The sequence below is a fragment of the Sciurus carolinensis genome, chromosome 2 (genome assembly GCF_902686445.1).
Source record: "Sciurus carolinensis chromosome 2, mSciCar1.2, whole genome shotgun sequence".
Classification (NCBI taxonomy): Eukaryota; Metazoa; Chordata; class Mammalia; order Rodentia; family Sciuridae; genus Sciurus; species Sciurus carolinensis.
In genome coordinates this window covers 94,842,677-94,853,044 of record NC_062214.1, presented here as the reverse complement: position 1 = coordinate 94,853,044, position 10,368 = coordinate 94,842,677, and the positions used below count along the sequence as shown (strand labels likewise).

At 41.7% G+C, this 10,368-nt stretch overlaps 1 pseudogene; it reads right to left on the bottom strand.

The window, feature by feature from the left end:
• Positions 1-6,683: 6,683 nt before the first annotated feature.
• On the bottom strand, positions 6,684-7,134 carry LOC124978109 (60S ribosomal protein L30-like; annotated as a pseudogene).
• Between the last annotated feature and the right edge of the window lie 3,234 nt (positions 7,135-10,368).

The following is a 10,368-nucleotide window of genomic DNA, read 5'->3' as shown; positions in this document are numbered from 1 at the left end:
TGCTGAGTTGCTTATAGCCTCACTGAAGCTGGCTTTGAATTCATGATCCTCCTGCCTCAGCCTTCTGAGCCACTGGGATTACACGTACACATGCCACTGTGCCCGGCCTACAGGTTGTTTCTGGGCAATATGAAAAATAAATTTTATCAAAGGTATCTGCTATGCATGTGTTCTGAAAGCTATAAAGTGTAGACTTGTCTGGTTTTGTAAGACTCAATAAGCAGAAATCATTTCAGTAGAACCTCATTTCAACTTTTTCTGAAATGCACCTGAAACCACCGAGTCTGTCACTAGAGGGAGCAATCAGCTAAAATTTTAGGAACCTACCTACCACTGACCCTCCTTCAAATGTCTTAAATAAGGATGATCTGGTATGTGTGCAGGACTTTGTAGCTCACAAAACACTTCTACCTAAAAAACGTATACTTTATAACAACACTGTGATTCTATTATTATTCTCATTCTCAGAGGAAGAAAGCAAAGTTACACTAATTTTAATGGGACATCTTCTATGCGTCAGACACTCTCAAATATGCACCTCATTTAATTTGGATAACAACCAGTGAGTAAGATATTATCGTTCCCATTTCACAAACAGGTAAAGGAAATATCAAGGAAATTTGGTTCAGGCCACTGAACCAGTAAAGCAAGGCTGAGCACACAGCTCCTTTGACTCCAAGCCCAGTGGGTTTCCTTTGATACCTGTGACATTCCCAGGGCTCCCAGGATGGAAGACCTGTGCTGGAGCCTTGCCTTTTAGGCCAGGTCTCCTTGGTTTGCCTTTCCTAGATCTTGAGAGCTGCAGAAAGTAAGAGGGAGGAGGAGAAAGGAGCGTTCCTGTGTGACACTCACTCGTCCCAGCCTGAGAAATCCCTCTCCCCGAACCATCCTCAGTCGTGTTCCTAAGCTGACTTCCTCAGACTGCCCAGTTGTTCTCTAGGCCCACTGCAAGGAGTTGGGGTGGCTGGGCCTTTGAAGAAAGCCTGCAGGCAGTTCTTTATTCTTAATGCTTGTTGGTGGCAATAAGTTCCCGGTCTACATTGTGATCTCTGCCTTGCCCCTGAATTCCTCTTAGAGTTCAAATTCTAATGCCTAGAAAAGACCAGTAGATAATTAGTGAGTATTGTTGAAAAGATGATTATTAATTCATAGGGGATACATTCCAAGACTCCCAGCTGAATGACTGAACCTTACATACACGATGCTTTTTTTCCTGTGCATATAAAGTTTAATTTTTAAGTTAAGAGATCAACAGCAATAACTAACAACAAAATGAAACAATTATAATGAAGTACTGGAATAAAATTGATTTCAAATTTATGACTTGTTTATTTCTGGAATTTTTCACTTAATATTTTCAGGCTGTGGTTAACTTGGGTAACTGAAATGGGAAAGCAAAACCTTGCCTAAGTCTTACTACTTCGAGTGGTGGACCAGTAGCATCAGCATCACCTGTGAGCTTATTAGAAACTCAGACTCCCAGGCTCCAGCCCAGACCTGTGGGATCCAGAAATGAATGCTAACAAGAGGCTGGGTGACTTTGTGCACTTTAAAGTGTGAGAAGCGCTGTGAGCCCAGCACACCTGTAGGGAAGAGGGAGTAGGACAGTGAGAAGGCTTGAAAATGAAGCATCTGAGTTGGAATGGAAGGAATTGAAGATGGTTAGCTCAGAGGTGGGAAGAAAGAGCAAAGGAGGCGTGCAAATATTCCTCAGTCCTGGGAAGGGAAGAGCGCAGGGACTGACTTTGTAGCTTCTAAGGTGTCCACCAACTTTCCATCACTGTGATAAAATTTCTGAGAAATCAACTTAAAGAAGGAAAGGTTTATTTTGGCTCCCAGTTTTAGAGATTTATGTCAGTGGTCACTTGGCCCCATTGCCTATGGCAAGGGAGTATATCCTGGTGGGGGAGCACATGGCAGAGGAAACTAGTCACTACATGGTGGCTGGGAAGCCAAAAGAGAAAGGAGGGACCAAGGTTCCAATCGCCCTCAAGGGCACACCCCCAGTGACCTAGCTGTCTCTCACTAAGCCCCACCACCTAGAGATACCACCACCACCCTATAGCCCCATCAGCTGGGGACCAAACCTTTAACACAAGCATCTTTGGGGGACATTTAAGATCCAAACAACACCACAGAGGAACCAGAAGGGCAGGAATATATCTTGTCAGACCCCACAGCGGTGGCAGTGGCCTCCCTAGGGCTGTGGAACCTATACTTATGTGAAAGGACCCACTTTGATGATTGTATTGCAAGGATTTCATGACTTTTATGCTTCCTCCTATTCTGAAATTCTCAAGTGCAGGCTGGGAGGCTCACCTGGAGATGCAGCCTACTCTGTGGAGCTGAGGTGAGATGTGCCTGAATTGGGTGTGAGGTCAGGGAAAGCACAGTGTCTAGGACTGAAACAGCCAAAACCTACTTCATGTGAGGAGATGTCCATGGAGGAGAGCAAAGTACCTTACACAAAGGTGTGTGGGAAGAGACTGCACACCCCCGGATCTAGCAGAGGTGACCCCAAAGGCCCTTACCTGTCTTGCTGTGATCTGATGTCTGAGGTAATGGCAAAGGAGGAGCCAGGAGGCTAAGGACTATGGTGGAACCTTTCTCCTGTACTGGTCAAGCACAGGGCTCTGGTTCTGGTGATCTGGTGCTGATGCCTTGAATAGAAACCTGAACAGAGAGGGTGAGCAGAAGCACCACGACTTCCTGGAGTAGAAGGATTAGAACAAAATATTTGAAGCAATGCAGGTTCATTGTGAAGAGACCTCAGGGAGGTCCAGGCTCATACTTGTCAACAGCATGACTTTCTAGATCTTTCTTCTGGGCCCTGTCTTGTGGATTCGGCTCCTCTCTGCACCTCTGCATCTTCTCTCGGTCAGTTGGTTCCCCAGCCTCTTTGCAGCTGGCACATTCAGGCCAGCATGTAGAGATCCTCTTTGCCTGGGAGGACAGGACCTCATTACCCGCACTTCTAGACTAGAGGAAGAGACCTTAGGCAAGTCACATGCTTTTAAACGAGAATGCTTCATTTTGTATATTAAACACCCAGGGAAGTCCTTCTCTTCCACAAAGGAATTTTCTGTTTCCTGTTTTGCTTGAAGCATGAAACCCTTTAGGCAACCTGCATTTTCTTTGTCATATTTTACCAAGTTTTCAGGCATCTGAGTTTTTCATGAGAACTTGGAGGATCTGCACTCTCTTGGGAGTTTTTTCTGCCTGCCTGCTGTGGGGGCTGACCCAGGGCTTTCTCCTTGGTTTGGGCATCTCTGGCACGTGGCAGTGCATGGAGGAGTGTTGGTCAGAGGAGGAATGGGCCAGGGACCCACTTGACCTTAGACACAAACTGATTAAGTCATGGAGTGGGATTCATGGATCTTGCTCTCAGACAGAAGTGGTTTAGACTTTCTTAGCCAGCCCTGGGGAGAGAGGAGCCAGGAAACAAAGCAGTGAATTGTGCTGGAGATGGAGAGGGACTTCACAGGGCCCTTGCCCCAGTTAATCTGCATGGGACAAGGCCAAAGCAACCTCTATTGAATTAAGGGAGCTCCTCCTGTGAACTTGGTTGTGTTTCTTCCATTAATAATCTCCTCCAATCCTCATAGAACTCCCATTTTAGAGATGAGTATATCATGGAGGAGTGACTAGTCCCAGGTTAGCCACCCAGTGAGCAGCAGAGTTGGGACTCTCTTCCATTCCACATTGGTGTCCAGAAACTTGGACCACCAGTCACCTGTGGAAGGCACTTCCTATACGGACACCTTAACTGCTGGGACACCTGGAGACATTTGCCTTCAGGACAGAAAAAAAAGTTATTATTCTCCAAGCCCTTACCAAGTTCATGATTCCTTGGCCTTTAATCTTTTTTTATTGACTGATTATTATAATCTCAGAAAGCTGGTCATTGATTTTGGGTGCTAGTTTGTCTTGGAGGGCTCATGAGGAAATAACTGCTCAGAACCATGTGTTCCATGGGCACCTGAAATGGAAAAACTGAGATAAAAGTTTCGTTGTATTTGTCATGTGCATACCTTCAGCATCAGGCGCTGCAGCCCCTTCAGGGGATGTTCTTCACCCTCCCTCCATGTATTAGAGCAGGCTGAGCCTGGCTTCTCTGCTCTGCTCTGTCTAGTGGAGGTGTGTTGTTTCCATGGTCTCTAGTCAGCTCACTCAGCTCATTCTCTCATCTCTGTGAACAATTCAACCCTAGGACACTCCCTGAGCTGGCTCCACACCTTCTATTTGCTAGGGGCACCAACACAAAGTCTGCAAGAAACCGTGATTATGGAGAACTTCTTAAAGAGTAGTCAGGATGGGCATAGTGGCACATGCCTGTAATCCCAGCACCTCCAGAGACTGAGGCAAGAGGATTGTGAGTTCAAAACCAGTGGCAGCAACTTAACGAGGTCCTAAGCAATTCAGTGAGAACCTGTCTCTAAATAAAGTATTTCTTAAAAAGGGCTGGGAATGTAGCCCAGTGGTTAAGCACCCCTGGGTTCAGTTCCTGGAACAATTATAAAAAAAAAAAAATAAGGCAGTTATTCTAGGTCCAGTGGCACATGCCTGAATCCCAGGGATTTGGGAGGCTAAGGTAGGAGGATCATGAGTTCAAGGCCAGTCTCAGCAATTTAACAGCAACAAAACTCTGTCTCAAAATAAAAATCACTGGGGATGTAGCTCAGTGGCAAAGCACCCCTGAATTTAATTCCCAGTACCCCCCCCCCAAAAAAAATCAGGTACTCCATTCTTCTAAATCAGGGGATGATGGTCACTATCTCTTAGCTGACTTCACACTGTGCCCAGCAGTCAAAGCAGTCCTTTTATTTATTTATTTATTTTTCCTCCCCCCACCCCTCCCACCCCTCTTTTCCCTCTATACAGTCCCTCCTTCCTCCATTCTTGCCCCCCTCCTACCCCCCATTATGTGTCCTCATCCTCTTATCAGCGAGATCATTCGTCCTTTGGTTTTTTGAGATTGGCTTATCTCACTTAACATTATATTCTCCAATTTCATCCATTTGCCTGCCCAGTGGTTAAGCACCCCTGGCTAAGAATAAAATGCCATAATTTTATTATTCTTTATAGTTGAGTAAGTTTCCATTGTATATATATATATACCACAGTTTCTTTATCCATTCATCAATTGAAGGACATCTAGGTTGGTTCCACAGTCTGGCTATTGTGAATTAAGCAGCTATGAACATTGATGTGGCTGTATCTCTGTAATATGCTGATTTTAAGTCCTTTGGGTATAGGCCAAGGAGTGGGATAGCTGGGTCAAATGGTGGGTCCATTCCAAGTTTTCTAAGGAATCTCTACACTGCTTTCCAGAGTGGCTGCACTAATTTGCAGCCCCACCAGCAATGTATGAGTGTACCTTTTTCCCCACATCCTCTCCAATACCTATTTGTTCCTTGTATTCTTGATAATCGCCATTCTAATTGGGGTGAGATGGAATCTTAGGGTAGTTTTGATTTGCATTTCTCTTATTACTAAAGATGGTGAACGTTTTTTCATATGTTTGTTGATTGCTTGTAGATCTTCTTCTGTGAAGTGTCTGTTCATATCCTTAGCCCGTTTGTTGATTGGGTTATTTGTATTCTTTGTGTAGAGTTTTTTGAGTTCTTTATAGATTCTGGAAATTAGTGCTCTATCTGAAGTATGAATGGCAAAGATTTTCTCCCACTCTGTAGGCTCTTTCTTTGCATTGCTGATAGTTTCCTTTGCTGAGAGAAAGCTATTTAGTTTGAATCTATCCCAGTTATTGATTCTTGCTTTTATGTCTTGTGCTATGGGAGTCCTGTTAAGGAAGTCTGATCCTAAGCCAACAAGTTGAAGATTTGGACCTACTTTTTCTTCTATAAGCTGCAGAGTCTCTGGTCTGATTTCAAGGTCCTTGATCCATTGTGAGTTGATTTTTGTGCAGGGTGAGAGATAGGGGTTTAGTTTCATTCTGTTGCATATGGATTTCCAGTTTTCCCAGCACCATTTGTTGAAGAGGCTATCTTTTCTCCATTGCATATTTTTGGCACCTTTGTCTAGTATAAGAAAATTGTATTTATTTGGGTTTGTGTCCGTGTCCTCTATTCTGTACCATTGTTCTACCTGTCAATTTTGGTGCCAATACCATGCCGTTTTTGTTACTAATGCTTTGTAGTACCGTTGAAGTTCTGGTATTGCGATACCCCCTGTTTCATTCTTCCTGCTAAGGATTGCTCTAGCTATTCTGGGTTTCTTATTCTTCCAGATGAATTTCATGATTGCTTGCTCTATTTCTGTAAGATACATCATTGGAATTTTAATTGGAATTTCATTGAATCTGTATAGCACTTTTGGTAGTATGGCCATTTTGACAATATTAATTCTGCCTATCCAGAAACATGGGAGATCTTTCCATCTTCTAAGTTCTTCCTCAATTTCTTTCTTCAATGTTTTGTAGTTTTCATTGTAGAGATCTTTTACCTCTTTGGTTAGATTGATTCCCAAGTATTTTTTTTTTTTTGAGGCTATTGCAAATGGAGTTGTTTTCCTCATTTCCCTTTCAGATGTTTCATTGCTTACGTATAAAAATGCTTTAGATTTATGCGTGTTGATTTTATAGCCTGTTCTTTTGCTGAATTCATTGAATTTATTTTTTTAAAACAAGTTCTGCCAAGTTTTATTAAAGAAAAATTTTGTGTGTTTTACTTTTCACCAGTCTGTTCTGGCATGCTTCTAATGATATCAGAATCACCTGAATCAATGATGAACAGTGTGCACCTCTGTAGTGTTTTCCACATGCTGTGCCCAATTCAATATTATTGCCACTATAATGATGGACACCAGTTTTTTTTTTTTTTTTTTTTCGATGCTGGGGATTGAACCCAGGGCCTTATGCTTGCAAGGCAAGCACTCTACCAACTGAGCTATATCCCCAGCCCCTGGACACCAGTTTTGACCAACATGGCATAGTACTCTATTTCAGATTTCCTCAGAGCTGGACAGTTGTTGGCGAGGATGACCAATTTTACTTTGCCCTGACTGATCATCTTGAGTCTGCTTGTACCTCAGCACATACTTTCCACTTTTCATAACAAGCTGGAGCCTAGAGTTGATTGACTCCAGAGATTTTTTCATCTTCTTCGTGGTCACCATCTTCCTGCCTTAGATGCGGGACGGCCCCCAACCAAGAGCAGTCGTCCAAAGCAGTTCTTTCAATACTTAAGATAAGTGAGACCATTTCTCCACTCAAAACCCTCCTATGGTGTCCTCTGAAGTACCTGAAATGATCTACCAAGTCCTGTGGAATATGCTCTGCCCTCTACCATTCCCTCGGTCCCTTGGAACTTCTTGACTCCCATTGCTTTTTAATTTTTTTAAAAAACAAGTTAGTTTATTACTTTAATTGACTCTTTAAAAACGAAACATATTAATAGGCATTAAAATAAAATAAACTTTTAAATAGATTCCAAAAGAAATAAAAAAGATAGAGTTTTGAAAGCAAGAACAAGAAGCACTGTGATTAAAGATTGAAGAGTCTTAATGTGTGTAATTTCAGCTCTCTTCAACTACGTGTATCATCTCCCAGTATAAAGTTTCGTATTTACCTTCTGAAAGAGGTACTTTTTTTATTTTTTAGCATATTATAGTTATATGTAATAGGTGGGTTCATTTTTGACATATTCGTAAATGTATATAACAAAGTTTTCTCCATTTCAATCCCCAGTACTACCCCTTTCCCTCTCTTCCCTCCTCCTGCTGACCCCCTTCCTCTACTCTATTGGCCTTCCTAATCTTTGCGTATTTATTTTTAAATTGCTGTATTATAGTTATATATGAAATTTAAATGCACTGTGGTATATTCATACTTGCAACTCATATAATTTGGTCAACTTCATTCCCCAGTTCTTCCCCCTCTCTTCCTGTCCTCCCTCTCCCTTGATACACCACTTCTGTTCTAATGATATTCCTTCTATTTTTGTGAGTTTCCCCTGTTTTTCTCTTTAGCTTCCATACATGAGAGAAAACATTGGACCCTTGGCTTTCTGAGTCTGGCTTATTTCACTTGGCATGGCGTTCTCTAGTTCCATTCATTTACCAACAAGTGCTATAACTTCATTCTTCTTTGTGGCTGAGTACAACTCCATTGTGCATACTTACCATGTTTTCTTTATCCATTCCTCTATTGATGGGCACCTAGATTGGTTCTGTAATTTGGCTATTGGGAATTGTACTGCTATAAACATCGATGAGCCTGTATCACTATAGTGTGCTGATTTTACATAAAATACCATGGAGCAGGATAGCTGGGTCACATGATGGTTCCATCCCTCATCTTTGAGGAATCTCCATACTGCTTTCCAGGGTGGTTGTATTAATTTGCAGTCTCACCACCAATGTCTAAATGTCCCTTCTGCTCACATCCTCGCCAGCAGTTATTGTTATTTGTACTCTCAATGGTTGTCATTCTAATTGACTCCCCTTGCTTTCTGCTCTGGCCACCTTATCTGGTGTGCTTTTCTTCCAACAAAGCAAGCCACCCTCTACTTTAGGGCCTTTGTACTTGCTGTTTCTCAGATATCCACACAGTTTCCTTGTCTCTTTAAGGTCATTTCTCAAATGTCACCTTCTGCTAAGACTATAACATATCCTCCTTCTGATACTTCCTTATGCCTTCTTGCTTTATTTTCTGTAATACTTACCATCAGATATACCATATAATTTTATTTAATTATCTATTGCTGTTTCTTTCCACTAGAATTTAAGTATCCTGAGGTAAGATGTTATTTGTTCCTTTGCGAAGAACACAGTGTCAGACAATAAAAAGTGCTCAGAAAAATCTGTCAAACGAGTAGGTGAACAGTGGGCGTGTTCAGCAAGGCGATGCCGTTAGGGACTAGTTACACATTGTACACGTATGAAGTGTTTGGACTCAAAACAGTAGAGGGTGGAGAGCTGAGGCAAATGCGGTGCCTCCTAAGAGCACTCGCTTTAAAACAACAGCAATAACAATCACAGAACAGTCCAGTTAAACAAAGTCCATATGTGGGCTGCCAGTCTGCGTGGGTGTATAGCAGGCCAGCTGACAGTGTCGGGGGCCTGGTCCTCCTTGGAATTGCCATCAATAAATGGCTCTGTGGAGAAATGCTCATGGTTTCCTTTGAGGGATCTTACAGAAGTAGTTCTGAGAAACCTGTCACTTTGCCATTCTTAAGACATTGCTGAGACAGAGTTCATTGCATTCCACGTGAAGAAGAAATTTCTTTCTCATGTAGGTATCAGGTCAGGAATGTGTTTCCCCAACAGTTTTATTTATTTACTTATTTTCTTGAATCAGAGACACTCATGCTACTCATAGTTTTTTTTTTTTTCACTAGAAAATTCAAAGTTGAATTTGTGGCCCTCTCTTTCTTTCTTTCTTTCTTTCTTTCTTTCTTTCTTTCTTTCTTTCTTTCTTCTTTCTTTCTTTCTTTCTTTCTTTCTTTCTTTCTTTCTTCTTTCTTTCTTCTTTCTTTCTTTCTTTCTTTCTTTCTTTCTTTCTTTCTTTCTTTCTTTCTTTTCTTTCTTTCTTTCTTTCTTTCTTTCTTTCTTTCTTTCTTTCTTTCTTTCTTTCTTTCTTTCTTTCTTTCTTTCTTTCTTTCTTTCTTTCTTTCTTTCTTTCTTTCTTTCTTTCTTTCTTCTTTCTTTCTTTCTTTCTTTCTTTCTTTCTTTCTTTCTTTTTTTCCGTGCTGGGGATTGAACCCAGGGTCTTGTGTTTGCAAGGCAAGCACTCTACCAACTGAGCTATATCCCCAGCATGTGGCCCTCTTTCTTAAGGGTATAATCCTTGGCACACATTTTTTATTAGCTACATTCCTGATTCTATTTTTTCTTCTGTCCCTTGTGCTCCTTTGTCTCGTCTGTCTTCAAATTTTTATTACCTTAGTATATTTTATGAGCATTTCAATTAAATCCCCATTTTAAGATAAGCTGGTATGTAAGAAAATAAATAAATGAAATGAATGACTACTAACTTGCTCAGACTCCAGGAATGGAAAACATCTCGAAGAAACAGAAATCTTTCTTTCCCTTTCTTTTCTTCCCTCTTTCTCACTCACACACTCCCTCTCTGTTTTAACTAACACCCTTCAGCTTACAGATGACCTGTGCTGTGATAGTGCAAACTGAAAGAGAAATAGAAATGGATGAGAAATACTCCTGAGCTCTGAGGGGGTGGGAGAAGGAGGAGGGGTTATGGAGGAGGCCAAAGTGGAAGGAATTAAATGATGAGAGAGTGGAAGGGCATGACATGACTTTTCCCAAAGCACAATAAAATATCTGTGCTCCAAGAGTTGGATTCCACTCCTCTTTAGAGAAGATCAAACCCCAATTAGTACAAAAATTTTCCCA